Below are 18,828 nucleotides of genomic sequence, written 5' to 3' on the forward strand. Positions count from 1 at the left end.
GGGCTGACGTCCCTTCAGCCATGATTTAGCTGGTTACACGGCAGGAAAAAAAATCAGCATAAGGACAAACCTGTCAGGACTGTTCTGGAGAGCACAAAGCAGCAGCTTGGCTGACCCTTATAGGCTAAGGGTGAAGTGGATTTGTTAAACATGCCTTTCATTTCCCACCCAGCTGTTTTGGGAGAAACAGACCTGGCCTTCATGAGAACTAACAAGACGTCAGCTGGGGCTTCCCTGGTGGTGCAGTGGTTGAGAGTCTGCCTGCCGATACAGGGGACACGGGTTCATGCCCCGGTCCAGAGAGATCCCACATGCCGCGGAGTGGCTGGGCCCGTGAGCCATGGCCGCTGAGCCTGCGCGTCCGGAGCCTGTGCTCCGCAACGGGAGAGGCCACAACAGTGAGAGGCCCGCGTACCAAAAAAAAAAATTAAAAAAAGATGTCAGCAGGCACCCCACAGTGAAAATAGCTCCCTGCTTTTTACAAAAACCATATGATCCCTTTTGATATTAGTTATCATTTTTGGTTCTTCTGTGTCTCAACATCAATGAAGAAATTAAAAATTAGGTAAAGAACTAAATTTTACTTGAAAAGGGTAGGAAAAACCCTGAATCAAAACTGATACAGAAGAAAAGGTTTGCATATAGCATTTGTTACGTCTTTATCATGTTGTGAAGTTGTGTCCTTATTTCTCTCTTTGCCTTTGCATGTGTTTATGCATCGTAGAAGAATGTATAAACGGAAACCGTGTGATGATACAAGCACTGTCACCCTTGGTGGATTTGGATGGATGAATATCTGCTGGTTAAATAAATGTTGAAAAATTCAGAGTTAAATATTTATTGGATAGTCTGTCCTTGCCATTAGTATCTCCACTGATACGCAATCTAAATGTGCTGCTTGCATTCCAGCTGACGTTATTGGAACCGAACAGAGAGGATGATGGATTTAATCCACTTAGCAAAATGACATTGACAAATTAATACCCAGAAATGTGTAGTTTTAAATAGTTTTGTCTCTGAAGAAATGAAATAATTTCTTTCTTGTCCTTTCAAAACTACTATCCAGTTTCCAGACTCATTAAACTGTCTTTTTTTTTTTTTTTTTTTTTTTTTTTTTTTTTTGCGGTACGCAGGCCTCTCACTGTTGTGGCCTCTCCCGTTGCGGAGCACAGGCTCCAGACGCGCAGGCTCAGCGGCCATGGCTCACGGGCCCAGCCGCTCCGCGGCATGTGGGATCTTCCCGGACCGGGGCACGAACCCGTGTCCCCTGTATCGGCAGGCGAACTCTCAACCACTGCGCCACCAGGGGAGCCCAAACTGTCATTTTTTTTTTAATCCAAAATTGACATTGCTGGTCACATCAATTTTATTCACATTTAAAATTGTGAATATTGAAAAAAAAAGGTCACATAAAATTCCCCCTTCAGAAATGTACAGAGATTTTAAAAAATTTCTGTGTGAATATACATAGAGAAGAGTCTGGGCTAATAGTTGTAAGAGTGTGAGAGATAGGTAGCATTTAATTAAGCGTATCCTGGATGTTTTGAGAAAACATTCTAGATTTATCTGACATTTCGGTAGTGGCCATCTTTGCAGACTACAGCAAATGTTGCTCTCTGGAGAAAAAAGCTCCTAATCTCAGAACTTCTTAAATGCTAACTACCTTGTTGAGGAAAGGTGGAGGCTCAGAATGTCAACTCTAAAATGTCAGAAAATTCTGGAGTTCTCCTGGCAATGTTAATTTGCTCTTCTTATTAAGCATTTTAACATTAGTGAAAATGCTGTTAACAGACTGGGAGAAGGAAGCTCCCTCTGCGTCATGTTGGGTAAGCTCATCTCAATTAAGCTACCGGGTTCCTCCACTTCCTGGCTGGACACAGAAAAGACTTTGTTGGTGTGATAGGACAAGAAATTGAAATGGGTGGAATCTATGGCTGAGAAGTGTCGAGAAGACAGAAATGCTCCTGGAAAGGCTCTGAGCTCAGAAGGACCATGACCGCCATGACTGTCTTATCATGAAGAAATGGCAACTGAATTTTATGCCTCCGTCACCCACAGGGAAGAAGGCGTCCTTGGCACTCTGGCGGGCTTGGAATCCAACAGCCCGGAGTCTGCTTTAGTGGGCTAAGTCACAAAATTTTTGTTAAATGGGCCTTAATCCTTGACTCACTGCTGAAGCTATAGCTAATTCCATTGGTTTCAGATCTATTCTTTTGTCCTGCATCCAGTAGACCATTGAAATGGCACTCAAGTCAATGGCTAAATTTAAAATAAACCTTTGAGATCATTTGACAAAGTATCTCAAAAGTGACCTGGGAAGGATAAGTGCCCAAGTCACCAGGATTGAGATTATGTTGGTTCCCTGGCCCTTGCTGGCTAACTGTATTATCCTGGAAACATCATTGAGATCTCTTACTTGAATCTCAAGTGAAATAGAGACAGACTGTTCCATTTGTGTGTGTTTTAAATTAAATGAAATAATAAATTCTAAATACTTAATCAGGTATCTGGCCTAAGACATTATGATTTATTCACTTAGATTCTCTCCCATTCCTACTCCATGCCCCCTCTCCCTGGCTAGATACACATGTTGTTCTAAAAGGATTTGAAAGAGAATACATTTAGTTTGCTTCTTAACTTCAAATTCTTTGTTTATCTACTGACCCAGGATTTCTTGTTTGGGGAGAACAAAAAATGTTGTTAAAGTGATGCTCAACTGTCTAGCATTCCTTACAGATAAAGACATCCCAACTGCTACTTCTGCATCCTTTCAATCCGTAAAGAATTTCCACTGGGATCAAGTCCAATAATCAGTGGTGGTTTGAGGTATATTCCTTAGGGATCTAATCAGGGGCAATCCATAAATTAATGCAGTGATTCTCCACCGTGGCTGCACATCGTGATCCCCTGGAAACCTCTAAAAATACTGATGCCTGTAAGAAACAAGGGTCTTTAAAATTTTCACACCATTTGACTTGGAAATTCCACGTCTAAGAATCAATCTATTTTAAAAGAGCAGAGATGTGGACAAAGATCTATGCCCAAAGCATCTCATGTATTTTTTATTTTTGTATTTTTCTTTTTTTTTTTTTTTTGTGGTACACGAGCCTCTCACTGTTGTGGCCTCTCCCGTTGCGGAGCACAGGCTCCGGCCGCGCAGGCTCAGCGGCCATGGCTCATGGGCCCAGCCGCTCCGCGGCATGTGGGATCTTCCCAGACCGGAGCACGAACCCGTGTCCCCTGCATCGGCAGGCGGACTCTCAACCACTGCGCCACCAGGGAAGCCCTATTTTTGTATTTTTTTTTTTACAAATTTATTTATTTATTCTTGGTTGTGTTGGGTCTTCATTGCCGCGCTGGGGCTTTCTCTAGTTGCGGCACGGCGGGCTTCTCATTGCAGAGGCTTCTCTTGTTGCGGAGCACGGGCCTAGGTGCACAGGCTTCAGTAGTTGTGGTTCGTGGTCTCTAGAGCGCAGGCTCAGTAGTTGTGGCGCACAGGCTTAGTTGCTCCGCTGCATGTGGGATCTTCCTGGACCAGGGCTCGAACCCGTGTCCCCTGCATTGGCAGGCGGATTCTTAACCACTGTGCCACCAGGGAAGGCCCCTCATGTATTTTTTAAAAAGTATCTTCCAAGTTCAATTAAAGGACTGGGGAATGGTTAAATAAAACATGATACATTCATAAACTATTGCAGCTCCATTAAAAATTATACTTATGCTATGGGTTGGAAGTTAGAATATCATTACCCTTGGGGTAGGGATAGGACAGGGAGGGGGTATATAGGGGAAATAAAGGGGCCTTATGGGGTGCTTGTAATATTTCATTTCCTCATATGGGTGCTGGTTATACAATTGTGTTCACTTTGTAAAAATTCATCAAACTGTGTTTTTTATATATACACTCTTTAAAAATCGTGGTGAAATACACATAACATAAAATTTGCTATCCTAACGATTTTTAAGTATATAGTTCAGTAGTATTAAGTACATAACATTGTTGTGCAACCAATTTCCAGAACTCTTTTCATCTTACAAAACTGAAATTCTATACCCATCAAGCAATCATTCCTCATCTGACCCTCTCTTCAGTCCCTGGCAACCACTACTCTACTTTCTACATCTACGAATTCGACTACTCTGGGTACGTCATATAAGTCAGATTGTTAACACCTGTCTTTGTATTTTTGTGACGGGTTTATTTCACTTAGTATAACGTCCTCAAGTTTTATCCATATTGTAGCATATGTCAGGATTTCCTTTCTTTTGAAGGCTCAGTAATGTTCCATTGTGTGTATAGACCACAGTTTGTTTATTCATTGACCCACTGACGGACATTTGGGTTACTTCCACCATTTTTGCTCTTGGGAATAATGTTGCTATGAACATGGATTTATAAATATCTCTTTGAGACCCTGCTTGCAATCTTGGGGGGTGTATTTCCAGAAATGGAATTGCTAAAGATACATGCACTTTATATATGTACGTAATACTTCAATAAAAATTTAACTTCAAAACCTTAATGCCTGGATTTTACTTCTAGGGATTTTCATTAAATAGCCTGAGGTCACTCTGGGCATCAGAATTTGTTAAGCCTTCTCAGGGGATTCTTACATGCAGCTAAGATTGAGAAACCTTGACCTAAGAGATGCATTTAGTGCCTTCTTGCAACCAGCTGACTGAGAACTGTGTGGGAGTAAGCATTAGGGGCTAGTGTACACATTCTTCATGCCAACCTTTGTTATCCCTTCAGGCTTTTTACTTCGAATCGTTCCCATCACACGGTGACCTGGACCAGGATGTTATGTAAATCAATGCTGTGCCTCCCATCGAGTGCAGGTAGAAGAAGCGGCACTCCTGGGTCCTTATTTCAGCTCTTGCCAGAACGAGTGCACAGAACTGGTCTTTCTACCCACAGGACAAGTAGTTAGGTGCCTTCGTGATGAGAAGGAAGGAATAGCCAGGAAGGCCTCCTCCACACATACATACAAAACATTTTTCCCCATAACTTCTCAAAAGTCTTCACTTTCTTTCTCATATGACTTAAAAGCTTGCCAAAAAGTGAGAACCTTTCTTAAAAACCAACTCACCCTGGAAGGTTATACATGGACTATCAGCCATTCAAACTATATTGTGGGGCTTCCCTGGTGGCGCAGTGGTTGAGAGTCCGCCTGCCGATGCATGGGACACGGGTTCGTGCCCCGGTCCGGGAAGATCCCACACGCTGCGGAGCGGCTGGGCCCGTGAGCCATGGCCGCTGAGCCTGCGCGTCCGGAGCCTGTGCTCCGCAGCGGGAGAGACCACAGCAGTGAGAGGCCCGCGTACCACAAAAAAAAAAAAAAACCATATTGTGAATTAGCTCAAATAGATGCTTTTCAAGAATGTAGCTGTGATTTCAGTACACGAAAGCAGGGTTTTCAGTCTCGGTCCTGGTGACATTTTGGGTTGGATAATTCTTTGATGTGGGGAGCTGCCCTGTGCCCTGTAAGATGTTTAGCAGCATCTCTGGCCTCTACTCGCAGGAGGTGCCAGTAGCCCTCCGGTCCTTGGCTGGAATCACTGTGAATGTCTCCAGACAGTGACAAGTGCCCCTGGGGGTGCAAAATCCCTTCCAGCTGAGAACCACTGTACTGAAGGAATGGGATTTTGATGGAAGAAGGGAGGAAGAAGACATTTTGCAACATAGGAAGATTTAGAAGAGGCCAGGCCTGGGTAAGGTTGGGAGCGGGTGTTGATACCCTCTTACTTCTTACGATCTACTTGGGTCTCAGCTCCAGAAAATCCTCCTCACTGTTCTGGGGTGGGAGTCAGGTCACCATGAGACATAGGAAGGCACTGAGGGCAAAGCCCGTCTGTGTGGAATAGCGCCTTGCACCTGCATGGGCGCTGTGTCCTCTGGGGCCCCACTGGTCGCCTCTCCACTTCCTTAGTGCCCGAAAAACATGAAATGCTGTGAAATTAGGGTTTCTTATGGGATCCACCCTGCCCCGCCACTTCCCCCAAAATATTTCCAGCTTTTCACGATGACAAAGCTACCTCTTGTGAACGCCGTAAACATTGTTCACTCATTGACACGGCGTCATGCCCTTTTTCACGTGCGAGACCATAATGCCCATTCCTGAGGTTCTTTAGTTCTAAACTGCCCCAATTCTAAAGGCCTCTGAATTGCTGACGTGGAGGCATCCTCAAGTCCACAGATGGCAGACGGAAGAGCATTGCTGGCTGAGCGTGGCTCAGAGCGACCTGGAACTTGGGAAATCCATCCTCTTTTTCTCAGGCCCTGTCCCCACCTTGCAGCAAAGAATCTTGAAAGCTATTTCCAAGGCCCCTTCCCGACAGGGTGTGTTTTATGACTTTTGTCCTTCCATTGTGCGCTCTTCACCTCAGGCTTCCACTTTACTGGCGTTATGGAACCCCAAGCCCCGCTCTGTGAAGAATGTGCAGCCCACACTTTCACTGCGGGCAGGGGAGCCAGCCTCCTCCGGCCCGGCTCCGCGCAGCTCAGCTTACGACCCTAGCGGGGCGGCCATTTTGCAATGAAAGACACTGAGTAAACAGCGTCGGCCCCGGGAGACCGGCTCAGACTTAATAGAGGATGTGTGCAGGCTTTCAGGGCTCCTCGGCCCACAAGCTTTAACCACTGTTCAAACTGATTTAGAACACTAAAGCCCGACTGTTTGCTCAGTGCCTCTGTTGACTCAGTTCCCGCCTCGAAGGCAGGTGGCCTCGTCAGCCATTGTTCTGACTCAGTTCTCCTCCGAGACACGGTGGCCTCCCTGTCGAGAGTTCCTTTCTTTATTTCACTTTCTGGTCCTTGAAAAGCTGGGCAATCAACTCCCACTTACAGGTGTAGTGTTTCATTTTTAAAGAGCCGTATTTCACTCCAGTCAGAATTTTCAGTGTCGAATTGGGTTTGTTGGGTAAGAGGAGCTTTTCTACTTTCCTCTTGCAAAGCAAAGAGCTGATTTCCTGTCGTCACTGTTTTGGTATATTAACTCTTCCCAAGCCTGGGGCCTCATTTGCAAATGGCTTCCCAAGCGCCCTAATGCATAATTAAGATGAACCAAAGAGCTTCTCTAAACCTCCAGTAGTGCCTGGCTCCACTGTGAGAGCCATGGATTTGACCCAAAGTGGCAACTTGGAAGAAAGAAACGGTGATCTTACCGGTTCGCTGGAACAGTAATATCATCAGTTGGGCATATACTTTGTGCAGAGTGTTAGGCCTAGCTGTTGTGTTTTTTTTTTCTGGTTTTTGTTGTTGCTGTTGTTTTAGGTGCACTGGCCCCTTTGATCTTCACCACAGACATTTGTTCTGGGTATCATTGCTCTCCCTTATCAGGTCGGGAAGCCAAGGATAGATGCATTAAGGAGCTTGCCCACAGCCCCTTCGTGTCCAGAGGCAGAGCAGGAATTTGAGCTGAAGTCTGTTTGACTCCGAAGCCTGAGCTGCTCCCTCTCTAGCACCTGACCGCTTACTTCCCTCTTCACCCCACTCGACTAGGAGAGAAGGAAACCCCACAAGACCCCAAGGAAGGGAGTGCTCACGGGAGTGGTCCAGGAAGCTAGGCCGGTGGTGGCCCTTGTGGGCGTGCTGTGCTCCCACCGTCAGAGTCCGCGTGGCCCAGAGCTGACCTCCTCCCTCTCCGTGGCCGGCGCTGTCCTTGGACAACTTCCTCAAGCTTTCTCGTCAGAGGGCAGAGCTCATGTGTCACTTGATCTGGCCGCCAGTAAAGGAAGTTGGGAGCAGCACACAAACACACACACACACACACAAGCACACTTACCTGTGTCATTCAAACAGGCACACATGCACACGTATGCACTCAGGCACACTTACGTGCACTCACATCCCCCCTCTCAAACACATTTATGCACACACATCTACATGCATTCAGACACACTCACAACCACACACATTTACTCTCAATACTTTCACTCACACACTCATTCACACTCACACACACACTCACAAGTGCAAATACTCACCTTTACATCCATCACCCCCACACACTCACAAATGCACTCACACAGTCACAACCCCTGCACTTACATAAATCCATACCACACGCTCACATGCACTCATTCACACACATACGTGATTCACGCACACTTGCACACATGCACACACACACACAGGTATATACACTCCCGCACGCGTTCACCTCTCACTTCCTGCGGAGGAGCTGAGGTCACGCTGTGGTGCAAGGTCAGGAGGCCAACACCCGATATAATAAACCCCGGGGGGTGAGGGGGAGTGTCCTGTGGGATTTGGCGACTCCAAAGCCACTTGAAATAACTGGAGAGCTTACAGTGGGGACGTCGGATTGGTCCTAAGGAAATGTGGTCTCTCTCCTAACTTTAATCGCCCTCAGTGTTCACGAGTCAGGTCTTTGGAACCAGGCCCTTTGCTCAGTGTCTACTTTGGAGTCTCACACACTAGCTCTGTGACCTTGGGCCTAACTTCTCTTTGCCTCCATTTCCTCACCTGTAAAATGGGGATAGTAATACAGTAAGTCCCCTACATACGAACCTTCAAGTTGCTAGCTTTCGAAGATCCAAATGTGCATTCCATCAACGTCAGGCGTGAGTGAGATTGCAGCCTGCCCTCCGTCTCCCCTTGCTGAGGATCCTTCAGCTCTACCGTCTCCCACCTCCTCTCCCTCCTCCAGTCAGTAACTCTTCTTGCCTGTTCACTCGATGCCAGCCCCTCTATGCCAGCTGTTGTACCGTACTACTGTACTTTTCAAGGTACTATACTGTAAGATTAAAAATGTTTATTTTTTGTGTTTGTTTTTTATGTATTATTTATGTGAAAAGTATTATAAACCTATTACAGTAGTACTATATAGCCGATTGTGTTATTTGGGTACCTAGGCTAACTTTGTTGGACTTACGAACGCACTCTCTGAACAGAATTTGTTCGTATGTAGGGGACTTAATATAGTGCCTGCCTTAGAGAGTTATGAGCTACTTGGGCTAACACATGTGAAGCTCATGGACCGTGCAGGGCACCTACATGTTCAGGGACGGTGGGCTCTCAGTGGCTTGGGTCTGCTCTATCATTAACCAGTGAGAACAGTACCAAAGTTGGACATCAACTTGAGATTTTGGTATGAAAATGAAGTTGTAAGTTCTTTTTGCTCTAATGGCTGCAAATTGTAAACCCTTACACTTGAAAAACTTCTGGGCAGGAGAGAACTTTTTCCTTCTCAATCTCAGAGTGTCCTCGACAGCTTAGGCCAGTAGGGGATAAATTCAGTCCCCAGGGTTCGATGGGCAGCATCTCAGATTGCTGGAAAGGCAGGATTGGCACCTTACTCTCCCCCATCCCCTCAGTTAAAAGGATCCTCATCTTGTGAAAATTTTGCTCAACCCAATTGGAGAAGGATCCATGCAACAAATCGGAATTTTATTTTTGTGCTCAGTTTACTTGTAAACAGATGACGTCCAAGAATTAGCACATTTAATCTGCGCTTCCAAGACAGCTTTTTTTTTTTTTTTTTTTTTTGCGGTACGCGGGCCTCTCACTGTTGTGGCCTCTCCCATTGCGGAGCACAGGCTCCGGACGCGCAGGCCCAGCGGCCATGGCTCACGGGCCCAGCTGCTCCGCGGCATGTGGAATCTTCCCAGACCGGGGCACGAACCCACGTCCCCTGCATCGGCAGGCGGACTCTCAACCACTGCACCACCAGGGAAGCCCCAAGACATCTCTTAAAAATGATAGAAGAAGCTGAAGTCATTTTGAGTGAAAGCAGTTAGACCAATGACACACTATTTTATTCTGTTTCTTTTCTTTGATCGCATCCAGGATCATTTTTCAAAACCTCCAAGTCTTCATTCTCCCAGTCATCTGAAGTTCCCCTCAGGCCCCCTGGCAGTTTATTGCTTTGGCCGTAACTCAGAGTCAAACCTCCTCTTCCCTTCTTTGCTCTGTGATGGTCTACACCTCGGCGGTTTCTTTCAGAAAGTCCCCAAGGGGAACTAGAGGCTGTTTCCCTCCTTTCCATCCCTCCTCCCACCTCTGAGTTAGGCCAACTGTTTGATCGAAAAGGCACTATTTTCCTTAGAATTCCAACTATTTCGTTATCAGAGCACTCATCTCATCAGGGGAAGGACCAGAAAGAGGCTCTTTTACAACCTCTGAAAGCACAAGTTCCTCTCTCTCCTCCACCACAGAGATGAACAGAGATTTCCCAAGCAATGTTCCTTTGTCATTTATTTTTAAAGTTTGCACCCGTGTTTACAAAATAATTCCTACCTCTGCCTAGAGACTTGTTGGAATGATAGTCACTTAATGCTAATAATAGTTACTTGGGGAGGTGACATGGGTGATTTTTATTTAATATATTGACTTTTGCTTTGTAGTGTTCTGTACCAATTGACTTAAAAATGAACACACATCATTTTTGTAAAAAGAGAAGACATTTTGAGAAGGAATTTTAAAAAGCATTTACACAAAAATATGGCCAGGCTTTTTTCAAATGCTTTGAAATGTGACTTTTTTTTTCATGGTAGTTTCTGAACACCTGTCTCAGCTGTCCAGTTAAACAGCACCTCTTTCTGAGCTCTGTTCAAGGTGGGTTTTGAGGTGAAAAAGAAATTACTCTGAACATGGAGGAAACATTTTCCTTCGTTTTGGAAGGCATCGCTGAATTATCAACTCATAAGCTTTTGTAAAATATGCCTTATGGGCTTATCTTGTTTCAAGCACTTTATTGGTCAGACATCTCTAAAGTCAACCAAAATGGTCAACTGGGAAAGGAATGTTCAGGGGTTGCAGTGCGTGGGCTCTTCCCAGTGTGTGGGCATCTTTGAAAAGAAAGGGGTCCTTTTGGAAATAAATGTCAGTTTCCCTTAGTGAACATCATCAACTATACTTTGGCTATAAATCCTTGGGGTTGATTTTAACTTTGCATTGAAGTCTAGCTTTTTTCATTTAAACTCAGGAATCTGAAATTCATCTAATTTTGCATGTACTTGTAAATAATTCATTTTCCTTGCTATATTGGACTCCGTTGTGTGAACAGGCAATGATTTACTTATCCATTCTACTGTGGATGGTCATGGGGGTAGTTCACAGTTTCGAGCTATTATGATCAGGGAAACTAGGACCTTTCTAATACATGTCTTTTGATAAACATATGTTTGCATTTCTCTTCGGTATACGTATAGGAGTGAAACAGGTTATGCAAATGTTGAGTTTTACTAGGTACTACTAAATAGTTTTTCAAAGTGGTTATACCAGTTTGCATTCCCACCAGCCAAGTATGAGAATTTGAACAGAGCATTTTTTTTTTTTTACAAGATTTGTGATGGATAGTAACCCTGGAGAGAAATATGTCCCTGAACAAACAGATGTTAATGCACATGAGTCTTTCCAAGAAGTCCAAGGCACCATTCATTTTTCACATTAATTTTCAGATCAAAACATCCCTGGGAAATGGATGGAAGTACGTGTTATGCCATTTCCTCCTGAAGCTGAGGAAATACTACAGAAGCAACTGAAATGCTTTTTCTAAGCCCTCCTAAGCTCCCTATCTCCCACTCTAACCCCAGAGCTTGGATTTTAGGTCCAAATGCCTACCTGTGAATTGGTTACGGAAATGTCACGCTCATGCTAGCATTTCTACTATAACATTATTAGTTTCAAATAACAAAGTCTCATGCCATGAACCCTCATAGAATTTTCCAGGCAATCAGCCAGCAATCAGGGTCATATTCATAAGCTCTCAGGCCTGACCTTGAAGGTCTTCTGACAGCTTTAAATGGAAAAAAGAAGCCTGTCCAGAATTCCTGACCTGGCTGCTCATCAGACTCACCTGGGCAGCTTTTCGAACTACAGAATTCCCATCCCCACTCTAGAACAATTGAATTGACTTGCTTGGGGTTGGGACTTGGGAATCTGTATTTTATAAAGTTCTTTTTTTAAAAAAATAAATTTATTTTCAGCTGCGTTGGGTCTTCATTGCTGCGCACGGGCTTTCTCTAGTTATGGCAAACGGGGGCTACTCTTCATTGCGGTGCGCGGGCTTCTCACTGGGGTGGCTTCAGTTGTTGCGGAGCACAGGCTCTGGGCACGCAAGCTTCAGTAGTTGTGGTGCACAGGCTCAGTAGTTGTGGCTCGCAGGCTCTAGAGTGCAGGCTCAGCAGCTGTGATGCACGGGCTTAGTTGCTCCACAGCATGTGGAATTCTCCCGGACCAGGACTTGAACCCTTGTGCCCTGCATTAGCAGGCAGATTCTTAACCACTGCACCACCAGGGATGTGCCTATAAAGTTCTTAAGTGATTCTGATTCAACTGGAGATCACTGGTCAATCTTTGGAATCACTGTTGCCCCCAGATGATTTTTTAAAAACGACAGCCATCCAATGCAACTATTAAATGCATTAGCAAAATCCTGAAAATAAGAAGGAAAGATGAGACCTTTCCCCCTCCTTCAAAATACTCTCTCAAAGTATAATGTTTTGCCAAATAAAACAGATGAGAGGGTTCAGTTGAAGATGGTTCTGATTCCCAAGTAATAATACTTACAAGTAACAATTACGTGGCACTTAATAGATTGTTGACTGGTGTCACATATATTATTTCACTTACTCAAGATTTCTTTAAGGAGAAATAATAATTCCCAATTTACAGAAGGGGGTACTGAGGCTTGGAGGTTAAATGCCTCCTCTATTGACACACATGCTTTAAGTGGTAGAGCTCCTCACAAAACAGTTTCCTCTTTCCAGTTGTTTGTATTTCTCACTATGCCCCAGGACTCCAGGAGTCAGAAAGCTATAATACCTGAAGGTCAGCAGGAGTTAAGTGTTTCAACAACTCTGAATGAGTTCCTGGAGTCTTACCGGACCCCTTCCCCTCTCCTTCCCTCATCCCTTTCCTCTTCTCCCTTCCTTCAATATGCTTTTAATGTCTCCCACGCAACAGGTAATCTGCAATATGCTAGGGAATCAGAGATTAAAGAAAAAGTCTTTACCCTCAAAAAGTTCACATTCCAGTGGGGAGATAAGACAAATCATTGTGCAATGACGCACCAATGTCACAGTCACGTCTAGTAAAATGACAGGCCACCACAGTTAGGTTGCAGTGGGAAGGGGAGATTGTATTGTGATCACCCTTCCAACTGGGCACGTGGATTCACAGTCTCCACTCAGATAGAAGGTCCAAATCCTTAAAGGTCATAACTTGCTTTTACGTATTCTCACTTCAAAGGGGGACTGTTGTATTTTGAAACAATCCTACGGCCTCCAATATCCTGTTAGTACACCCTTCAAAATGTGTCTTCGGATCTCTCATCTATATTCTATAACGTGTGTTTACCCTTTCCCGACTAAATTGAGAAGTGCGCCATCCTATTAGTGGTTCATTTACATACTCTTTAAAGAATTATCAAAAGAGGTACAGAGATGGGGCTTCCCTGGTGGCTCAGTGGTTGAGAGTCCGCCTGCCGATGCAGGGGACACGGGTTCGTGCCCCGGTCCGGGAGGATCCCACATGCCGCGGGGCGGCTGGGCCCGTGAGCCATGGCCGCTGAGCCTGCGCGTCCGGAGCCTGTGCTCCGCAACGGGAGAGGCCGCAACGGTGAGAGGCCCGTGTTCCGCAAAAAAAAAAAAAAGAGGTACAGAGGCCTGAAATAAGTGTAAGGAGGGGCTCAAGGGTTCCCTTCCAGCACTGGTGCATAGGGAAAACAGCTTCTGATATACTAGGAAACAGCTTTGTTTATACTCAGCAACTCGGCTAGATCGAATGGATAGAATGGGGTACGTAGGTGTGTGTGTGGCAGACAGATTTTTCTAACATACTATTTCATTAGTGACAATAAATTACCAACTTTATTTTCAAACCCCTAAGACTTATTCAACAATAAGTAGTTGTCAGGTGCCAGTGGGTACCAAGAGCTTCTTAAGCCCTGGGTCCACAGTGGCGAAAGAGACAGATATGTTCCTGCACCCTCCCTGTTTCCTGAGTAGACTGCTGTGGACCGGTGGATCATTTCTGGAAGAGAGAATGAGAACGTTGCTCTGGAATCTGAAGCTTTATGTCATCACTTAACATTTTTGTGCACTTGTTCACCCTTTGGTTTCTGTGCCTCTGACCTGTCCCAGTTTTCATTTTTCTGAGTGCTGGATCTCCTTCTCGTCTTCATTATGTCTCCTCTGGACAGCTGTGGCTTTTTCTTCCCCACTCTCCCTGCTCCAGGATCTCCAGCTTTTAATCTAGTTCTCTCTTTCACATTTGTTTTTAATTGAAGTATAGTTGACTTACAATACTGTATTAGTTTCAGATGCACAGCAAAGTGATTCAGTTGTATATACATATATTTTTTCCAGTATAGGTTATTCCACGATATTGAATATAGCTCTCTGTGCTATACAGTAAATCCTTGTTGCTGGTCTATTTTATGTATTGTATTTTGTATCTGTGAATCCCATACTCCTAATTTAACCCTCCCAACTCCCTCCCTTTCCCCTTTGGTAATCAGAAGTTTGTTGTCTATGTCTGTGAGTCTGTTTCTGTTTCGTATGTAGATTGCTTTGTAAAATTTTTGGATTCCGCATATAAGTTCATTTTTCACTAGAGTTGTCTTATGTTTTTTTCCCTTTCCAACTCTAAATAATAATGATTGACAATTGTGTGGGTTTTAAAAACATTTACAGAGAAAGTTCCATACACTGTCTGAATCAACAAACACTTACTGTGGACCTGCCTTCTGTGTGATAGGCATGGCGCCTGGTACCAACCGCAGTGGTAAGTACTGAGGCTGGTCCAAGATAACACGGTAAGGATGGGACAGGCTCAAACACAGTCTTCTCACCCTTGATTCTGGTGCCTTCCATCTGTTGCAAGGCGGGTTCCTAGGAAGCAGACCCTGAGATGACGATCAGCATGCAGGAGGGTTATACGGAACACTCTTGGGACCAGAGCCTGTGGAAGTGGAGGGGAGGAAGCAGCATTGGGCAGAGGGAGGAGCTGAGACAATGTAGTCTCAAAGGAAGTCTTAAGAGTTCTGAACATGGGATGGTGCCCCAGACCTGCCTGCTTTTGAAGTGAGACTGACAGCTGAAGGTTGTCTGCCTGCAGGCACTCACAGCAGGGATGGGGAGTGAGTCCTTCAGTCATGAAGCGGGGGCGGGGGTCAGGGAGGTGCAGCGCAGCATTCACCACACCTCTCACATTGCTAACATTCACTGGAGGTGACCGACTTGACTTGTTGCCTTGAGTCTTAGTATAAAGGGCAGGGAGCTCCTGGAGAAAGATAGCTGAGTTCCTGTACCAAGACTATTGCCCCAGGTGGTGGCAGACCAGGAAGAGGCTGGAATGGGTCTGGTCAAGTCCCACCAGATAAAGGAGCAAAGGCCAAGGTCAGCTCAAGACAGGCAACCCTACTTCCTGCCTCAGGTCTTCCTTTACAGAGGTTGTCCCTTCTGCCTGGAATGTTCTTCACTCAGTCTTTAGGTCTCTGCTTACATGTGTCATCCTTTATGCTATCTCCTTGGGCCCAACCTAAATTAAGATCCTAGAGACACACTTGCTTAATATCTTGAATTTGACCTTTGTCACACTTGTTACTCTATGGCCTGTTGGGGGACTATTTATTCAATGTTTTCTTTCCCATTTTACTGACAGCCTCAGGAAGGCAGATATTCTTTTTTTTACTGTGTCATCCCCCATGTCTAGTTGGTGGGGGTGGGGGTGCCTGACACATAGTACGTGCTCAATAAACACTTTTTAAGTGATTAAAACTAAAGTAGGGGCTACATCAGGGTTCTTTGTTTGCAAGCAGCAGAAACTGACACTGGCACAATTAAGCAAAAAAAGGGACTTATGGAAAGAATGTGGAGAGCCCCACATAGAGACCAGGGGTGAAAATAGGTAGCACCCATCAGCTCTGAGGGTGGGGAGGTGGGGGGATGGGAGGGTGGGAGGGGTGGTCACCAGGCAGGAGCTGCTGGACAAAACAACCATTTTTTATCTTGGTCATTCAGTTCAAGAGTCAATTTCCACACGGGAGAGAGAGGGTCTGCTTGGTCTAGCCTGGGTCATATGCTGTTCCCTTGGCTGGAAGAGGACAGCTGATAACAATCCCACCAGGCTATATCCAGAAGAAAATTGGGGGAGACTGAAGAATAGGAAGTGGATTAAGGGCAGCTAACAAAACAAAACAAAAACCATTCCCATATGGGAGCCAGAGGGAGGAAGAAGCGTCTTGACTACCTGGGGCATCAGGGAAGAATCTTCGAAGGTAGGTAGGGGAGTCTACCTGTTTACCTCTATCCCAGAGCAAATGTTATGCCTGCCACCCATTTTTCTCTACAAAATTCTCAGTCTTGTATTTGCTCTCTTTGAATATAGTCAGAACACTTATCTTAAAATCTGCAGCAACTCCATTTCCTGTAACTCCTCTGGCTCTGTTTCTATTGTCTCATGTTTTCCATGGATTTTAGTAATGTTATCTGGTCTCATTGTGTGCTTGGTTATCTTTTGTTGAATTTCAGACATTGTAGTTGCAAAATTATAGGATAATTTAAGTCCTACAAGAATGCTGTCTTGGGCTTCCCTGGTGGCGCAGTGGTTAAGAATCTGCCTGCCAATGCAGGGGACATGGGTTCGAGCCCTGGTCTGGGAAGATCCCACATGCCGCGGAGCAACTAAGCCCATGCGCCACAACTACAGGGCCTGCACTCTAGAGCCCGTGAGCCACAACTACTGAGCCCTCATGCCACAACTACTGAAGCCCACGGGCCTAGAGCCCGTGCTCCACAACAAGAGAAGACACCACAGTGAGAAACCTGCGCACCGCAACAAAGAATAGCCCCTGCTCGCCGCAAGTAGAGAAAGCCTGCGTGCAGGAACGAAGACCCAATGCAGCCAAAAATAAATAAATTTAATAAATTTAAAAAGAAAAAAGGAATGCCGTCTTTCCTCAGAGAGAATTTATATTTGTTTCTAGGAGATAGTTTAAGTTCTAACAATCAAGGATCAACCTAATCCCATTTCAGGGCTGGAGGTGATTGGAAACTGTGTTCTATGTGAAGACTCATCTATGTCCATATTCGCTGTGCAAGTGTAGCCCTTCAGGATCTGAAACCAATGCATTGGAAGTTTACTAGAGGCTCTCTTTTTCAATCATCCTTATACTCCAATTTTAATTCCCTTAACTCCTCAAGGCTCTCAAAATACCGTTGCCTGCACCTCTCAGCCATCTACACGTGAGATGCCTCCTGGAAACATCTGGGAGTGGGTGGAGTGGACTCTGAAGGAGAGCAGGACAGTGGTTCCTGTGTTAGTTCAGGTTCTCAAAGAAGCAGACATCCTGTCAAAATTAAATGTGCAAGGAATTCATTGACGGCAATGCCTGTGAAGGGAAAAAAGGAGGAGTCGGGGAGGGCGGGGAAAGCCTTCACACCATGGTGCATGTCTGACCCCTGTGCAGGCCGGTTCTCAGATGGTTTCAGCCAGGCTGATGGGGAGTCCTTGAGCCAACATCTCCTGGTTGAGGAGTCCCATGTCGTGCCACGCTCAGGAACCCCATCCTGCTCAGTCACTGGCTGGGAGCAGCCCATGGGAAACACAGCCATGGTACATACGTGACAGTAGACACAGAGGGGCAGCGTTGGAGCCTTCAGACAATCATACTCCCATGGAAAGAAGTCTAAGCAGCTCATCTTCATGGTCACCACGGCCTCGTACCAGCAGATGAGGCCAGCACAGAGAAATATCATTTGTTACAGTCTGTGAGACCAGATTTTTAACCCCAGGCCTGTGTTTATCTATATGGAGAAATTTGGGTTGCAATGGTTACAAAGTTTAAAACTCTTTGGGGCTTAAAGGGTTATACTCTTAGTTATCTGGCCTCCTTTATCCAAAACTCTGCCCTTATTCCTTCCTGATGTCTGTCAACTGAGGTACCTCTCCAGTAGAAGATATTAAAGGGCATCAAAGAGGTTCTGGAATTGCCAACAGCTTGTACAGAGATGGTCAAAATGAGATTTTTCTGGCCTCAGAATATGGAAAGATAACAGATGGTTTGCATTTCTCTAAACGTGCATGGGGTTGGCTAGACTGATAAAGGTGAGAATATGTGAAGGAACCCATGTCAAAGAGGGGGGAACAGTCAACACCCCCTACTCCGGTTGCTCAGAAATACTCCAGATGCTCAGTTGTCTAAGGAATAGAAAAACTACTTCGCATGCCTAAGATTTCAGAACAGTGGTGAGAAGAAGGGTTTTAAGGGACTGAAAACCTGAGCCAGTGTGCATTTGCAATGATGTCATTGGTCAGAACGGTCAGTTCCAGAATTATTTGTTCAACTGGTGCTTCAGGCACATCAGGTTGAGCTTGTTTCCCAGCTCACGACACCTAGAGTTACCCCTAGAAAGTGAGGGACATAAATATAGGACAGGGAAGGAATTGCATAGGTGGGAGCAATTTACTGAGCTTGTTCGGTCAAGAAGTGATGACAGCCAAAAACATGAATAACATCACTATTAAAAAGGTTAGCTAAGTTCATGCCTGACAGATCACTGTCTGGGATCTGAGGGTGCTCTTCTCTGGTCTTTTGAGGGTGACCTTGGAGAGATTGTCCTGTTTGTCCCACAACAGTGTCTACTTGGGCCTCTGCGAAAGTCAGATTGCTGGACCAGATGTAGATGGTTCTAATTTAAATATTCTCAAGTGAACGAATGAATGTGAGGAAATTCTAAGGCAGCTGTTAACTCCTGTGGCTGTGCTCGCTTCAGAGCATCACACTTCTGTTGGTGTTGCAGGGCTCTTCAACCCAGAAGACAATGTCATGGTCACTTCCCAGACATCCTCATTTGCTCAGCTCT

This window comes from Leucopleurus acutus (assembly GCF_964270905.1).
Source record: "Leucopleurus acutus genome assembly, chromosome: 17".
In the NCBI taxonomy this organism is placed as follows: Eukaryota; Metazoa; Chordata; class Mammalia; order Artiodactyla; family Delphinidae; genus Leucopleurus; species Leucopleurus acutus.